A 16,698-nucleotide genomic window follows, 5' to 3' on the forward strand; every position below is an offset into this window, starting at 1 on the left:
CTGATAATGTGATGGATGTCTTCTTGACCAACCCGACTGCTGTGTTAAATGGCTGTGAGCAGGGTGAAACTGCATCTTGACAGGATGGAGGTAATGTTGGTTGGAAAATCTGAGATCCTGAAGGACATTGTGCTTCCTACCTTGAGTGGGGTTCAGATGACCCTTGCTGATTTGGTCAAGAGCCTAGGGGTTATACCGGACCCAACACTATTGCAGAAGGATCATGTTAATGCAGCTGCAACCCCCCCCCCTGACAAACACACTTTCTTCCATCTTCATTTAGCCCAAAACTTGCTTTCCTACTTTGCTTCAGCCAATCTGGCCATGTGTCATAGTGACCTTAAGACTAGACTATTTTCATGTGCTATGCATGGGTCTGCTCAGTTACTATCAGAAGCCAGGCAAACTGCATATTATATCCACTCTGCAGTCATTCAAATGACTACCTATTAGTTACCAGGTTCAATTCAAGTTACTGGTTATCACCTACAAAGCCCTTCATGGCCTTGGATCGTCATATCTGCAGCATCACCTCTCCTGTTATGCTCTGCACAACAGCTTAGATCATCTGAACAAAGCCTTCTGAATGTGCCACCCTATAAATGAGATAGTTTCAGTTGGGTAGCCGTGTTGGCCTGCAGTAGGTGAGCAAGATTTGGATCCAGTAGCATCTTAAAGACCAATGAGATTTCCAGTGTGTGAGCTTTTGAGAGTCAGAGCTCCCTTTGACAACTGCCCATATAAATGCATTCTCTGTGGTAGCTCCCACTTTGTGAAATGGCCTGCCTGAGGAGATCAGGAAGGCCCCACATATCTGGCATTTCACAAACTGTGTAAAAGAGAAACCTTCAGGAGAGCATAGAAAGGAATAAGGTTGTAGTATAATGGAATGCTTTATGAAGAGAACAGGACAGTAGTCTATTCCACTGTTTATTGTTAAGTATTATATTGCTCTTATAGCTTTTTTGTCTATTTTTCTATTTCCATATCTGTGCTGTTTATGACATTGTTTTTTTTTATTATATAATTTTTTATTTTCAATATCTAACATACAACTGCTACATACATACATACCCTACAAAACAGTAACTACAAAAGACTACAATAACACAAGGGATAGGAAAGAGGAAAGAAAAAAAAGAGAGGGAGGGAGGGGTGGAAAAAAGGGGAAGGTACCCTACAAACACTAAACACTAAACACTACATTTCTGTTTTCCCTTCATACTGCCATTATTCAAAAGTTAAAGCTTTATATTATATTGATGGAGTGGTTGACCTTACTAAATGCAAATTACAATTTAATTTCAAGTTAAATTTTTCTTCCCCTCCTGGGTCCCGGACGGAGTTCTCTCTGCGCAACTGCAGCCGCATTGCTCGTTTCCTCCCCCTCCCCCTCAGACTTCTCCTTTTCGTCTTGCTTGGTGCACTGGAATTCTGGGTTCCTGTCCTCAAAATCCCTTAGTTGATCTTCTGATAATATCTTAAAGGCTTGATCTTTATGGGTGAACCAGATTCCTTCCGGAAATAACCATTTGTACTTTATTCCACGTTCTCTCAGAAGAGCTGCGAACTTTTTATACTTAAAACGTCTTTTCCGGACTAGAAATGGGACGTCTTTCAATATCTTAATTTTGTTGCCCAAGAAGTCCAAATCCGCATTGTATGAATTGTATAGGATAGTGTCCCGGATCCTCTTAGATGAAAAATCGATGATGATCTCGCGCGGCAACTGACGCTTCATTGCATACTTTGAAGTAGCCCGACGGGCTTCCAAAATGGCGCTTTTAACTTCTTCTTTAGTTGCCCTCGCGGGTGTCGCCAATAGTTCCGAGACAAGACCCCGTAAGTCCTCGTTTTCCTCCTCTTTCACATTCTGGAGGCGCAAAATTGTCTGTGTTCGTTCCACTTGTAGCCCGATCAACTGATTCTCCACCAGTTTAAGCTCTTTATTCGTAGCCTTCACGAGTGACGCACTTTCCCGAGCAGACTTCTCTGCCCCCCCCGCTGCTTCCTTGATGGTTTTCACTTCGCTCTCAATTAAGCCGACCCTTTGATCTGTTTCATTCAGCTTGTCAACAAAGGGTTTTATAGCTTCACCAACCGCCCTCCGTACAATTTCCTCCAACGATTCTCCCTTTAAGGCAGCCGAAACTGACTTGCCAAGGGCAGGACTTTGTTTCTTTGTTGCCATTTGGGGGGGGGGGCGCCAACCAAATTTTGAGACTCAGCAAAGGGGAAGAGTGAGCCTTCTTGGCTTCAGATCTCACCTCTCCTTCACGTACGCTTGTAATAACAGAAGGAATTCGCTTACTTGTAGGCTCTCGCCTAATTCTGCTCTTTGCCGTTTCTCATGGCCCGGCAGCACTCGAGGCGCCGCGCACGTCCGCCGGCCTCCGTAGGGACAAACGGGCAATTAACCCCCCGCATTGATTCCAGGGGGCTCTTCCCGCAGCGTCCCGGACCCAGCCTCCCTCACTGGGAGTTTTGGGGGCTAATCTTCGCAGATCAGCCGCCCGGACAGGGTGCTCGGCCGCTTCCTCTCGAGCCAGCGAAGAGGAGCGTCCGACATGGCGGAGAAAACGAAACCGAATCCGCTGTTTATGACATTGTGTTTGATTCTTTTTTTGCATTTTCCCCCTAATTTTTGGAATCCAAATCTTACTGTATTGATAGCACTGCCTTCCATTGTGAAATCCACCCTGAATCTCAGCAAGAAAGGCAGGCTACAAATAAGGTAACACATTTTTAGAGCGAGGTGGGACTATGAACTTCAAGTTAAAAGACAGCTTAACAGCTAAGGGCATGCATTATGCAATTTCTAAGTTGAAGATATATATGGAAATTACTGGTTCATGTTGATTCAATAATTTCCTGGAAAGGTAATACGAATCTGGGATTTTTAGGTATTATTATGAACACCCCCTCCCTGAACAATCTCTTTTTCATCTTCAGATGCTGCTAGCCAGCTACAGCAAATGCTATGTTTGTCTTTGATTCTACTGTTTTCCTAAGAAATGGCATCTCTCCCTTCCAATAGGATCCTTGCAAGGAAGGAACACAAAGCACTCTCAGCCAATCACCTCTAGAGATGTTGCAGAGAACCACAATTATCCTTCTCTCCTTTCTTTGTGGGAGTGGAGCCCTTTTTTCTTTGCAAGTATGATGGCTGTGCAGGAGCCTGTAGAATTGGACTCCTTGGTCCAATTTGTCTTGAAACTTAGGGTTTTTTCTTGGAAAGAACACTAGCTTTGCTGCATTTGACTGAACAACAGACACCCCAATGCTCCAACCTCCCAGGGAAAAGTCTCCCATAGGGAAGGGACAGGAAAGGACAGGATGGTGTGTCTGTGTATGTTCTGCAAAGGAAATCTTCCTCACTTTGAGAAGGGAAACAAACAACAGACCATAATGAGGAAGGATGGCAAATGCAGAGTTTTCAATGGAAATATTAAAAAAAATATTGTCAGACATTATAAGAGTAGGAAAATGAAATTAAAGCAGACAGGTTTTTTTTTAAATGCTGGTGGCCAGCAACATTTCCCCTGACAGGAATCAGTGGAGAGAAGTACACCTGACCCAAGAGGTACTTATTTTACAGTCTGTAAAACTGAACCCTTTGGTCCAATTTGCTTGAATCTTAAGGGGGTCTTTAGATCAAAGGAAAGACTATGTTTTGTACAAATTTGCATTTTTTAATAAACAGCTACCCTAGACCCTTCAGTTGATTCCGTTTAAAGTAATGGTCTCAAATCTCTGGAACCCAAAGAAACCATACAGATTTGAATCCTGAACCAGTAATGTCCTACTTGAACATAAGCAAGCAACCCTGTATTCAAAAATATAATGGATTTGTGCTCAGCACACACCCTTATTAACATCCAGACATACTATACCTTATGTAGTCATCAAATCCAAACTAATTGAAATTAGGACCCCCACCAAGAGGATGTTACTATGAGGTATTATTACAGGAATTATTTTTATTTATTTGTTACATTTTAGTACATCGTCCTGTATATGAGAAGATGAAATGCTTCTTCTAATAATGTATTTGACATCCGCATAAGTGATGTAAGGCAGGATAAAGAGACGGGGTGAAAAATTTAAGGTGAAAAAATTTGAGGTGGAAAATTTAAATTTTAAGTTGTATTTTGATAGAGGAAGTGACCTCACAGGAAGGGGAGGAGTTGGAGGGGCTAACCCTTGACCTGGATGTGATATCTCCAGGCATGACAAAATACCCCTTCATTATTATATGAATCTATAAAAGGTTTGCTATAAAAAATGCTGCCCATTAATAATTATGCCACAAACTTGTGCATAATTGCCTGTGAGCAAGTTCAATTGACAATGTTAATATTTACATTGTTACTTCCAGGCCTACCTGGTCCCAGTGGGGTTGGGGGGATCCATCCCCACCCTCTGCCCCCAGTCACCCGGCCAGTGGGGGGGGGGGGAGTCAGAGGAACAGGCCTCCTGGGCTTGCTCCTGGGGTGGCGTGACGATGTCAGTCCTGGGAGTGATGTTATCATGCTGCCACAGGAGCACTCCTGCACTTTGCAGTGGGCCAATTTGGGCCCCAAATGGGCTGAATCGGCCAATTTGTGGCCCAAATTGGCCTGCTGCAAAGTGTGGGAGTGCACCCGGGCCCTACGCAATTACATCACTTCCCAGAAGTGACATCATTGCGCCATTCCAGGAGCACGCGTGCACAAAGTGTGTACACGAAGACATCAAAAAGGTAAGTGCTGGGTCGCTCCCTCTCACTAGGAGGGTAAGGGGACTTGGCAACCCTGTTTTAAATATAGATTTAAAACAATAATATTTGTTTAACCTTTAGTATGACAATTTAGGGTGGTCAAAGCCTTTCACATATATTAGCTCAGTCATCCTTACTGCAGTATTATTGGTATTAATAAAAGTACTGGGAGTCTTTGCCATAATACTTAGGTCAGCATTCTTATCCTCCAACTGCAGCTGCAGACTTGAGAGATACCAGGATGTGTAGGGCCACCCAGGGAGTTCATGGACTGAGGTGAGCTTTGAAGTACGGATACTTTCCAGCTCATACTCTACACCACTACGCCATCTCAACTCTCAGAAAGTGAAAGAATGGGTTCTTTTAGCACCACCCCCCAATCACTAAAATGGTAGGTGAATGTAAGACATCCAATGTAGCACAATGGCAGAGTGTTGGACAAAGTCTGGGGAGACTCAGGTTCAAATCCCCACTCTCTTATGAAATGTACTGGCTGACCCTGAGCTGCTCACATTTTCATTCAAATTTATCTCAGAGGGTTGTCTCGAGCAACCTGGGTCTCAACTAGAGTTGCTAGCTCCAGGTTGGGAAATTCTTAGAGATTTTAGGGGTGGAGCCTGGAGGGGGGGTTTGGGAAGGGGGGGCTCAGCATGGTATAATACCATACAGTCCACCTTTCAGAGCAGCCATTTTCTCCACGGGAACTGATCTCTGTCATCTGGATATCAGTTGTAATTCCAGGAGATCTCCAGCCACCACCTGGAGGCTGACAACCCTAGTCCCAACCCAAAAGTGGGTTGCAGAAGCCTGTGAATATGGGTCCCAGGCCTTGACAGATTTATTGATTTTGCATGCTCTGTTTTTTTAAAGTGGGCCACTATATTTAAAAGGTTAGGTACCACTGGTCTCAAAGATACAACAGAGGAGGGAAAGCCATATATGCTACCCTGAGCTTGAGGAAAGGGAGAGATAAAAGTGTGTTAGAAGTTCCATTCATTTTAGGATGATGCTAGGATCTCTTCTGCTGGTAGTAGATAGTAACATAGATGAAGGAAGAAACATTAGATTTTAAATTTAATTTTTTATATGAACTGCAGCAGAAGTTTTGCTCAGTCACATACCTAACACTTCTTCACAACATTCCAAGTGAAGAGTAAATCAGCATTCCCTTTTCCCCTGCACAGAAGGACTACAGTTGCCCTTTCGCAGGTTTCCTAGGCAGAAATTAGTAATATTGCAAGTTTTATCTTCATGAGTTCCTCTAAATCCCAGTGGCAAAAGCAACTCTTCAGTCCGTGAGTAGGAACAGCAGTAATATGGCAGCCTGAAGATTAATTATAACAGTCAGACACATATTTAATTTGATCCCAGAAGGAGGCAGAAGATTTATGTTTTGACAAGAAAAGATGAAAGGTGCCAGAATTTACAGTAGAAGACAGGATATGGCTACATGTCTAAAGAAGGATCAAAGGAGGTTATAGTAGACATGAACAAATATAGCTAATAAAAGTTGGATTCATTTCCAGACAGTTGTTACAGTGCTACTGGTGTATCTTTTTTCTAAATCTCTGACCTCAGTTACAGATCAGTCACATCTCCCACATGAAACTTCCAGGTTCATAAGTCAAAATGAACTCAGAATAACTCAGAATAAATACGCATATTTCTCTCTAGTACATTTTTATCCCAACCTTCCTCCAAGGAGCTCAGGGCAATCTATATAGTTCTTCCTTGAATACGTTTATGCTAATCAGGAGATTAAAAATGGGAAGAGAAAGACATGGATTCATTTGGCAAATTAACTTAAAGGCACTGCCAAACGCATACTGACCTGGGTTGTAACTTAATGTGGCACATTATGCTAGGAAAGGAAAGATGGGTTCACTCTGCCCTCTCCATTTACCATGCCACCTCTTTTATTTGCTTCTTATTAAAGCAGGGCAACTTACAGGGCAGCTTGGAGAATAGGCTTAATTCAGTCTCCAGGAGTTCCCCATTAGGACCTCATCAAGATTGTGGTTCTTAGAATACAAATCCCCTTGAACTATTTGGATGAGCAGAGGTGTTTTCTCTTGAGCTAAGAAACATGTAAAGACTTTTTTAACTGTCTCTCCCTAACATTAATGACAACTGATGTAAAGTAAAGGCATCTCTTTATGCACCTCATATGTTAATGCCTGTGTATCATCTAAGGCCCGATTTTAAACTCAATTCTAGCTGGCAACCTATTTGGCATGCTGACACTGCACAATTAGTGGCTGTGGGCCCAGTTTCAATGAGCCACTGAATGGGAGCGTGAATACTTAGTTAACGTCCTTCTGTTCATCCCGCATTAAACTAGACCTGAGATGGGGGCATATAATGGGGATCAGCAGCTGAGTTTCAAAAGAGGAGAAAAGGGTTCTTAAATGTCTTTTGCTTGTGTTCTGGTTCATGTGGGAGAGCTCTAGAAGGAAATATTGCTGGACATTGAGCTTTCAAAACTTAATTCAAAATTGGTCCTTCCAAAAGCTGGGAAGTCATTGGGAGCCACTGCTGTCTTTTAATTACATTTTGTACATTTTCCTTTTTAAAAAAAAATCTATTTGGTAGGGCTGTGGTTCCTTTGTAAGCTGCCTCAAAATATCTGAGATTGTGTGGTAAAAACACTCTAAAAATAAACAAAAAGACCTTCCTCAGCTTGCCAAAAACATCCACCCCCCTGCCATATTTCTAGCAGGTGTGGTAACCACGAGACAAATATTAATTGATGAGGGGGGAGGGAGCTAAACACTTGCCACTTGTTTTTCTCAGTCTAAAGGGGATCTTATTCTTGGGCCTTTTTGCTCTTCAGAATGGCAGAAGCAGAGATCTGGGGCGGGATACAATCTTGACAACTCAAGAGAGGTCATTCTGCAGATCCTGCAAGCCAGCCCTGGGTTTCTAAGAGAGCTGCGTCTGTAGAGTATTTATTTTCTGTACCTGTGTGAATATTCCATAAGGGGGGGGGAGTGGAAATGGAATCCCTACTTGTAGGTGCCTGGGTGTCCCCTACCAAATTAAAATCGCACTCTGCAGGTATAGATTCATAGTTTCTATAGTAAACCCCTCCAGATCTGATTAAAATGTGTGAGGGTCCAATAGGACTACCAAGCCTAATTTTCCTTCTGACTTGGGACTGTTTTCAAAATCTGTCTTTTCCAGGACTGCACTAAAAAAAAAAAAGATGGGTATTCTTAGTTCTTCAGTCTTAAAAATTTCATGATGTTTTCTTAATTAAAACCAAGCCAAAAAAGAGCTGTATTTCTATAATCTCAGGTAAAATGTTACTCTAAACTAAGGTTTTGGATAAATTAAACTAGCAACCCATCGTCACCATGAAAATACTATTTAGGCTAATTTGTATAAGCAGAATATGTGTTCAAAGGACAAAAGAGCATCTGTTATAAGGCACTACAGAATAATTCAAACAGAGAAGATTCTAACTAGAATAATTACGTCTTAGAGTTCTGTTGATCTGTAGACATTATTACAATTATTTTCACATAGTGTAGTATTCAATTTATTTTCTGACTGGAGATTAGCATCTTTGGTGGAGTCACATGCTAGATTATTTAGATGTTACATTCAATATTAAATTCTGTATAATTTACTATGCAAGACCAATTTTCAATCATACTTTTGGTCGCTGAATGAGACCAACATTATGGCACCTTGGAGAAGAAGTGATTTAATTTGTCTCAGAGGATCTTTTATCTCTTTGGGGACACTGAACATTGTTTGTGGGTTTTCTTCCATTGCTTAACTACACCAGAGAGCGGTGGCAACATTGTAATTAGGAGACCAATTTAACAGTACCTTTGTTTTCTAGACTGTAAAATAAACCAGCAAGGTAGACAGGACTTCATTTTGCTTGTAAGCTTAGAAGAGGCACGCTTATACATCTTTTGCTAAATCTTGCTTTGTTAAATTATGGCTTTAAGTATCTTAGCCAATAAGTTCATCCGAAAACACTTAAAGGTAAGAATATGATATTTCCATTTAATTAATAATTACATTATGGGGAGCAGGGAACTGTTGTATTTGCAAGCCATTTGTCTGATTACACTTTTTTTTTGATGCAGGAAGAGGTGTAAAACTTATTGCAACTTATGTTAATTTCAAGGATCAATGTACTGGTTTGATTAATATGATTGTGCTAACAGAGGTTCCTTTACGTACATTATATTGATACAAGAGTGACATCAACTACTTAATTTTTCAAGTAGTTCAATTTCATTGTTTGATGGCTTTTATATTGTCTCATCTTTATAGTATGGAGAATACCTAGAACATATTTCTGCAGTCACTATTCTGTTTACTATTCTAGAGGATTTTTATCCAAGAAGAAGGAAAAATCAAAATGAATTTACTAAAGTTAATTCCTTTGCACGTTCTTCAATTTGCTCATTGCCTAGACTTCTGCAAATCTACAATTTTAAAAAAGATGGAAAAAACAACCCAGGCAACATGGATTTGAGCTGTGCAGGTGGCTCTCTTAATAAAGTTATACAGAGCACATGGAAGTTAAATAAGTTTCCATAAATAGTATTACATTTTCTGGGAAGCAGATTAAAAAAGAAATCAAAAGCATGGTGTTGCTCTTCATCATTTGTGAATTGGGTTGCCAACATTTTTACCAGTTCAAGACCTTCTGCAGCTGCTTGATCTGAAGAAATCATCAGACAGAGCTTCTCATGGCAAGGAGATTCTAATGGCAGTAGCTCAAAATTGGCGTGAAAAGCATAGGTGCAGGGACTTGTAAAAAAGGTGGTAACCTTTTATATTTGCAAATGAACAAAGACAAAGTCTTGGTTGGAAAATACAGTTTCCCCCCAAAGAGTTTCACAGAAAATATAATTGTTTACATAAACAGAGGCTAATAATTATCTCTTTCCCGTAAAAACAAACAACGCACCCCCACCCCCGCAACGGTGGTTTTATGTCAAAGACAGAGCAGTTAGCAGCAATACTGATGGTCATGGGGCAACTCGTTTATGGTGCAGATAATGAAAATCCTCAGTTTGTATGTCCAACTCGCATTGCAATGGACAATTTTATGTACATTACCCTGGACCTAAATGAGCCAGAATAGTGCACGAGAGAGGCAGTTATAAAATTCACTGGAGGGTCTTTGACCTTTCTGTCTCCCTCAGCCCATCCTACCATACAAGAGTTGTCAGGAAAAATGTAGGGGAGAAGAACTATGTATGTTGGTTGCCTGATCTAGGGTTGCCAGCCCCCAGGTGGGGCCTGGAGATCTCCTGGAGTTATGACTGATCTCCACACTACAGATCAGTTTCTCTGGATGAAATGGCTACTTTGGAGGATGGGCTTCACGGCATTATATCCTGCAGAGGTCCCTCCCCTCTCCAGGCTCCAACCCCAAATCTCCAGGAATTTCCCAACCCAGAGTTGGCAACTCTGCCCTGAGGAAGAGTAGGATACAAATGTGACAAATAACAGCAGGTCTACGTTGTGATTCCTGCTTTTCAAGCCTCTAAATGATACTAACTGCATTTAACAGGGGATCTGAGAGCGCTGGAATATCTTGCGTTTCTTTCAGGCAGTGATCTCAGGCGAGCTCTCATTCAAGCGCCGTGCAGGGCCAGGTCCTCTTGTCTTTAGCAACCGCACCGTATTTTTAACCATTGATTTATACCACTTTTCAAACGATTTCAAACCTATCTGTAAAAACAAAACGAACACTTCAGCATAGTATAGTGTTCAGATTAGACCTGCGGAGATCAGGGTTCAGAGTGACCTCGGTAAATCGCTGAGCCTAACCCTCCTCGCAGGATTATTGTGAGGACAGAATGGCAAAAGGAGAAACGTGTTTGCCGCTCAGAATTCCTTAAAGGAAGAGATCCAGAGGAGTTAGCCGTGTTAGTCTGTAGTAGCAAAATCAAAAAGAGTCCAGTAGCACCTTTAAGACTAACCAATTTTATTATAGCATAAGCTTTCGAGAATCAAGTTCTCTTCGTCAGATGCCTGATCAAAAAAAAAAAAAAAAAAAAAAAAAAAGGAAGAGTGAGATGAAATTGGGTAGAGAGAAGCACAGTTAGTTCCTCCTACCTGGGCCATGCCTGCTCTCTGGCCCACAATTGATCAAACCTCTCATAAGGGACGGCAACAGCCCCGTTCGAGGAACGCTGGTTTGCGTGGCCGCGTTGCCACCTCTGCGTTCCTCTCGCTGCTCGCCGCGCCTTTGTTTCCCACGGAACGCTCCACATTTTAATCGAGCCCAGCTTTAGGGACACAGGCCGGCCGGTAGGGGGTAGCAAGTCCTTGGCTCGCCTAACCTTCCAAACAGCTGAAAGCGAAAGAGAGTCACAAGTTCTGGGGGGGCGCAGGCGCCAGAGGGAAGCGTCTACTGCGTTGGTTAAAACGACGTTTCCCTGTAGGGAGGGAACACGAACATCTGCACTAGGCCGCCGGGCTCGGTTCGGTTTCGCCGGTCTGCTATTGTTTACAGACACCTAAATTACCCCCCCAACCCTTTCTAGCCATCTGCTTCCCCAGGCGGAGAGCTAGCTATCAAAATCCAGTCCAGATTGCAACGATCCCGCCCAGATTTTATACACCGCCCACCCGCTCTTTTGCTCGCTCCTCGTCTCTTTCCCCGCTGCGGCTGGATCAGTCTCGTGGCATTTCCTGCTGCAGAGCCTCCTGCCAACAGCTGTCCTGCTGCCGAGCGGCTGCCGCCTTTCGCCCACATCTGTTGCTTTTCCGCCGCTGCCCCAGAGCGGGGACCCCGCGGGCTGCGAGCGAGAGGCAGAGGCAGCCCCGGTCGCTGGCAAAGGGCGAGGGCGCCTTCCCGTGCAGGCAGCGCATGGCAGTGGTTGGGAGAGAGTGACACTTGGCGGGTGGGAGCGGCGGCGGCGGCGGCGGCGGGGCCGCGCGGGCTGCTGTAGAGCTCGAGGCGACCGGGAGAGCGGCTCGGCTCGGCGAAGGTCAGGATGACTGCGGCGCCGGGGAGATGCTTCCTCGGGAACTTGGGACGATGGTGACGAGGAGCCGCGCAGCAAAATGGGGAACGCGCTTTTTTTCTGAGAGGCGGCGGGAATTGGGCCGGGGGGATCGCGGGCTGTTGCTGCCTGCGCGCTAAGAAGGTAAGGAGGAGAAGACATCTTTTCTGCTTGCGGAGCAACATGCGTGTGCGTGTGTATGTGTGAAAGGATTCGGGGACGAGATTAGGTTGCTGAGCCCGTTCTCGGTTGAGTAAGCCGTCTGGGACACAATAGGGTGGGGAGGACGAGAAATCTGACGTCTGCTGGGGAGAACAGAAACCAGATGTGTCGCCGGAGTGGATTCTTTTTACAACTACAGTGCATGAATATCGAGATTTCCCCAATCTTCTCCCCGTAAACAGAATAGTAGCAGTGATGAACCTTCACTGACTGTAAATCTAAACAAATCTTCTACAGTAAGGTACAGGAAGTCCCCTTTCTGAAAAGAGAGAGAGAGAGAGACGCCCCCTCCCAAATTAAGCGTTTTACATTTATTAGCATTATCTACTAAAAAAAATCTAATCTAAGATGATGAAAAATGTGAAATATTCTTCATCAGTTTTGAAGTGCAGATGAGGTTTTATTTTGAAATGCTGTCACTCTTTTGCGTGGTTTTGTGTAACAAAAGAAATCTCAATTCACAAAAAAACCCAGTTGCTATATAAAAGTGACCAGCCTGCTGTGAAGCACCATGTGTTCAGTTCTCAGGGGGTCCAGTAAGAACAGCCCTACTGTTTTCTGGGAATTTTTTCCCCCTTTTTTTCTCCATTAATTGCACCCTACCTTGCAGCAACATGTGATATTATTTGATACGTTTAACTTAGGAAAATGGTACCCTTCACTTAAAAAACAACAGCATTCTGCAGCATCATGCTTGCAAAGGGTAGCCATGTATCTGAGTCTTATTTCTTGGCATGCCCTGATAATAGACAAGCTTGTGTTTGCAATTAACAGTTTGTAAAATGCTGTGTTTTAAGTAAGACCGTGCCACTTGATTCTGAATTGTGTAATAAAAACACAATTCTGGAACTAAAAAAGGAGTTGGTCTTAATTTTTTTTAATATGAAAGTATGATTACTCCCACTTTCTTTTGTTTTCTTTGTTGCACCAGAGAATATGATTTTCTTTCACAGGTTAGTATCCAAGAAAGCAGTCACAAAGGCTTGTTTATTCATAATGTTATGGTGAGACGCCCTTGCATTAAAAATGAATTTGCTACTCATGCTGGAAAGAGCTGATCTTGGAATGACTTAATCCTATGAGTTACTAGCAGTAAGGTTCCTTTGCCCCTTTGTTAAAGTCATGGGGCCACTGCAAAAGTAAATGGGAAGATCTTGAAACGCAACCCTAGGGAAACAGTCAGAACAGCTTTCAGATCTTAGGCCAGATTTTGTACATAGGCTGTTGTGGGCCAGCACCGGCAGAGCATGTTGCTATTTTTAAGTGCATTTTGCTACAGTTTGAGATTTGCTAGTGGGAGTGATGGAATGTCAAAAGAAGTCAGCTTTGTGCCTAGCAACCAAGCAGTTAAAATTCATAATCAAGCCAAAGGTAGACTTAATTAGACCTAACTGCTTTTGGCAAACTGTGCAAGTAGGATCTTTGGTACGGCATGATTTTCACAGTCTGATAAATGAACTCAGTTTTAATGACTTTTCAGATTTTGTGACAGAGAGAAGGGGAGAATCACACTTGTGAGCAATGTGGGCCATACAATCTAGAAGTATTTATCTTGTTTTATTGATATTGTGTTATGTTGTGATTATCTTACTTTGTAAACTATTTACAATAAACAATCAAAAATATATTAACATAACATAACATATGCTCAAAAACAGTGAACAATAAAACCCCATCTATCAGAGAACAAAAAGATAATAATGCTAAATAAAAGCTATGACTGAGATAGATAAAATATGGCAGTAAATAAGTAAAATCCAGTAATACGAAACAACTAGGGGAAGAAATCCCATAGCAGTATCTTCCCCTACAGTAGAATCAAAACTGGGCAGGTGCTATGGCTGGGGACAGAGCATCTGCTTGGCATGCAGAAGGTCCCAGTTCCAGTTCCCAGCATCTCCATTTGAAAGGATCCAGAAGTAGATGATGTGAAAAACCTCTCCCTGAGATCTTGGGGAGTGGCTGCCCATTTGAGTAGGTAATACTGACCTTGATGAACTGATGGTCTGGTTCAGTAAGGCAACTTCATGCATTCAAACCTTCACCCATCCTAGCATTGCCAAAACAACCCACCCCATTATTAACTTCAAAGTCCCACTGAAAATAATATTTTTCACCATTTTCCTCAAGATATGAAAGGGACGGTACCAAACGACCTGCAAGGGGAAGTGAGTACCATAATTTTATTGCCACCAAGAAGGCCATATCATAAGTAGTCATCTGCTAAACCTCCAATGGCAGCACATGGTCAGGGCCTCTCTGGAGATGCCAGGTCCCTAGCTTCCCCAAACCTAAGGGTCTAATGCACGTTACACTTTCATTGGGAAAATCCCCTGTTCATGTTTAGGGATACATTCTGAAGTTCCCTCCTTCCCAGGCAATGCTGGGGCCTGATTCAGATTGGGACCATGGTGTGTGGGGAGAGAGGACTTAGACCTTCTACCCCTTGCTACGTTCGCCAACTGAAATAGCCTCATGGGACTGCTGTTTCTGCTCTGTGGTGCTCCATATGCCTTGATAGGCTACACATTGCATTTCCCAAATGGGGAAAACAGTGCCTCTCCAGGGCTGTTTCAGGTAGGGAAAATGGCGATGAGGAGGGTCTTGGCTCCTCTCCCTGCATGCTGTGGTCCCAGTGTGAATAAGCCTCATGCACACCTGGAAACTCCAGAACACTTCTCTCAACCCAGTCCAGGGGTTTAAGATTAGAGCCTAAGACTCATGGTTAAGGGAATACTAAGGACAGTACGAATGGTAGTACTGTCATACAATAGTAGGAATTGTGCCATAGGGTATTTGTGAAAGGATGTAGACGCAGTCATTTGGCTTTATAGAGACAAAAAATGTCATGTACTGTACTTGAGCTTTTCAATGTACTGTCAGATTACTGCCTCTCTCCCATTTGTACGTCAGTTGTTAACACAGATATTTGCCTAACATAATTAAAAGCATTCTTTGCCATGGTTGTCACCTAAATATCCAGTAGCCAGATCCAAAGTCATATCCATAAGTCCACCCAAACGATAAGTCTAAATCTTCAGGGAGGAGAGCATGGCCTCATTCAAAGCAAGGTGAACATCCCACTCAAATCATTTGTACCTCCCCCACAACAGTATGTCCTCCTAGTCTAGATTAAGTTTTGATTTATTTGCTCTTGTTTGTTTGCATGAAGGATTTGTATGCTGCCTGCATGAAATGTGCTTGAGGCAGTTCACAACTAAAACAACAAAACAAGGCAAAAAACTTCAGATCAATAAAAATGAAACAAGCCAGGGCATAAAAGCAGCATGAAACAAACAGCAGACTAAAATGATCCTGATAAAACCGTCCTTGGGCTCAAAGCAGATTATAAAACAACTTAACAAGTTTAAACTCCTTAGTTAAAAGCCCGAGTAAAGAGAAATGTTTTGGTCTGGCACCCAAAGGAAAGTAAATTAGGTGCCTGGTGAGCCTCAAAGGAGAGGGCATTCCAAAGATGAAGGGCTGCCACTGAAAAAGCCCTATCTCTTGATACCACCTGATTCATCTCTGGAGACCTAGGGCACAGAGAGCAGGGCATGGAGGGCACATCTTAAGTGGCAGACTAGACAGTGCAGGACATGCTGCTTTCATTAATTCTATCACTGTCTACAGACATTGGGGATAAGGGACACTTTGGGAATAGCTAGCTGTATAAAACTTTTCAGGAGATAAGTGGATATTGCAGTTAATAGCCAGCTTTGTTGCAACTTGGAAATTAACTGTGATAGCTGCAGAAGGGACAGCACCATTACAAATAGCAAACCCAGGGGGAGACTATTGTGCAAAAGAGCAGTTGAGAATGATCAGTCTCCCTCCCGCCCCCTGCATTTTTCTCAATTTGCAGTTTTAAAAAAAGATGAAAATATGTGTGTGGCAAGGAGGACATTCTAGATTTATAGTACTGCCAACCTCAGAAACACAGAAATTGTAAGTAAGGCCTCCAGAGTCATTAGATTGGTTTAAAAGTTAGGAACATTCAGAGGCAAAGCAAGGGAGTGTTTTGTTAGTCCAACATCAGTGACAATTGAAATGCCCAAGTTTCTCTGATGTTGACCCAACAATATAAAAGCTCCTAACATCATGCCTGAATCATTTACTAGAACAATATGGCCACAGCCTTCCAGACTATCAGCTCCTGTAATCATGGGGCTAGAAATAGAATTGTGGATCTTTGGCAACACTGAATCTTTCATTTTCCTCCCAACTTGATTTCCCACTTCCTTTCTCCAAGGAACCACGTACATGCAGAATATGACTGAGGGGGCAAAAAATGATTGTCTGTGTGAGTCTTTCCCCTAAAATCTAGATCTCTTTTTGTACTGAATTTGAGTCTTCTTGGTTTGTGTGTGTTCATATTCATATAAACTGGCTAGCATATTTGATATTTTGCTAATCTGTGATTTAGAATAAAAGAAATACAAAATAAGATTTTTCCTACTCTGGAAATGCTAGGTTACTTACAGTGCAGTCTAATGTAGAGTTATTCCAGAATGTGCCCACTGAAATCTATAGGCTTAAACTGGAGTAACTCTGTAGAGGATTTCCCTGTTAATTAGCAGCATGTGTAAAAAATGAGCGTTAAATCTATTTTAGTTGTTGTGGAGACTGGAGAGAGTTTTTTTCTAGAGTATTGTGAGACCTCAGATTACTTGTGTCCTGTTTGTGTACCTAGACCTGAACTTGGGTCAACATTGCTACTAAAGTATTTCA

General features: G+C 42.6%; 1 protein-coding gene across 1 annotated transcript in view; it reads left to right on the forward strand.

Moving 5' to 3' along the window:
• The first annotated feature begins 11,414 nt into the window (after positions 1 to 11,414).
• Positions 11,415 to 16,698, forward strand: part of OSBPL5 (oxysterol binding protein like 5) — a 173,134-nt gene continuing 167,850 nt past the window's right edge. Inside the window, exon 1 of the mRNA XM_054972130.1 lies at positions 11,415 to 11,889. The gene's annotated coding sequence lies outside the window, so the exon portion shown is untranslated. The remainder of the gene's footprint in view (positions 11,890 to 16,698) is intronic.

The sequence above is a fragment of the Eublepharis macularius genome, chromosome 2 (genome assembly GCF_028583425.1).
Source record: "Eublepharis macularius isolate TG4126 chromosome 2, MPM_Emac_v1.0, whole genome shotgun sequence".
NCBI lineage: Eukaryota > Metazoa > Chordata > Lepidosauria > Squamata > Eublepharidae > Eublepharis > Eublepharis macularius.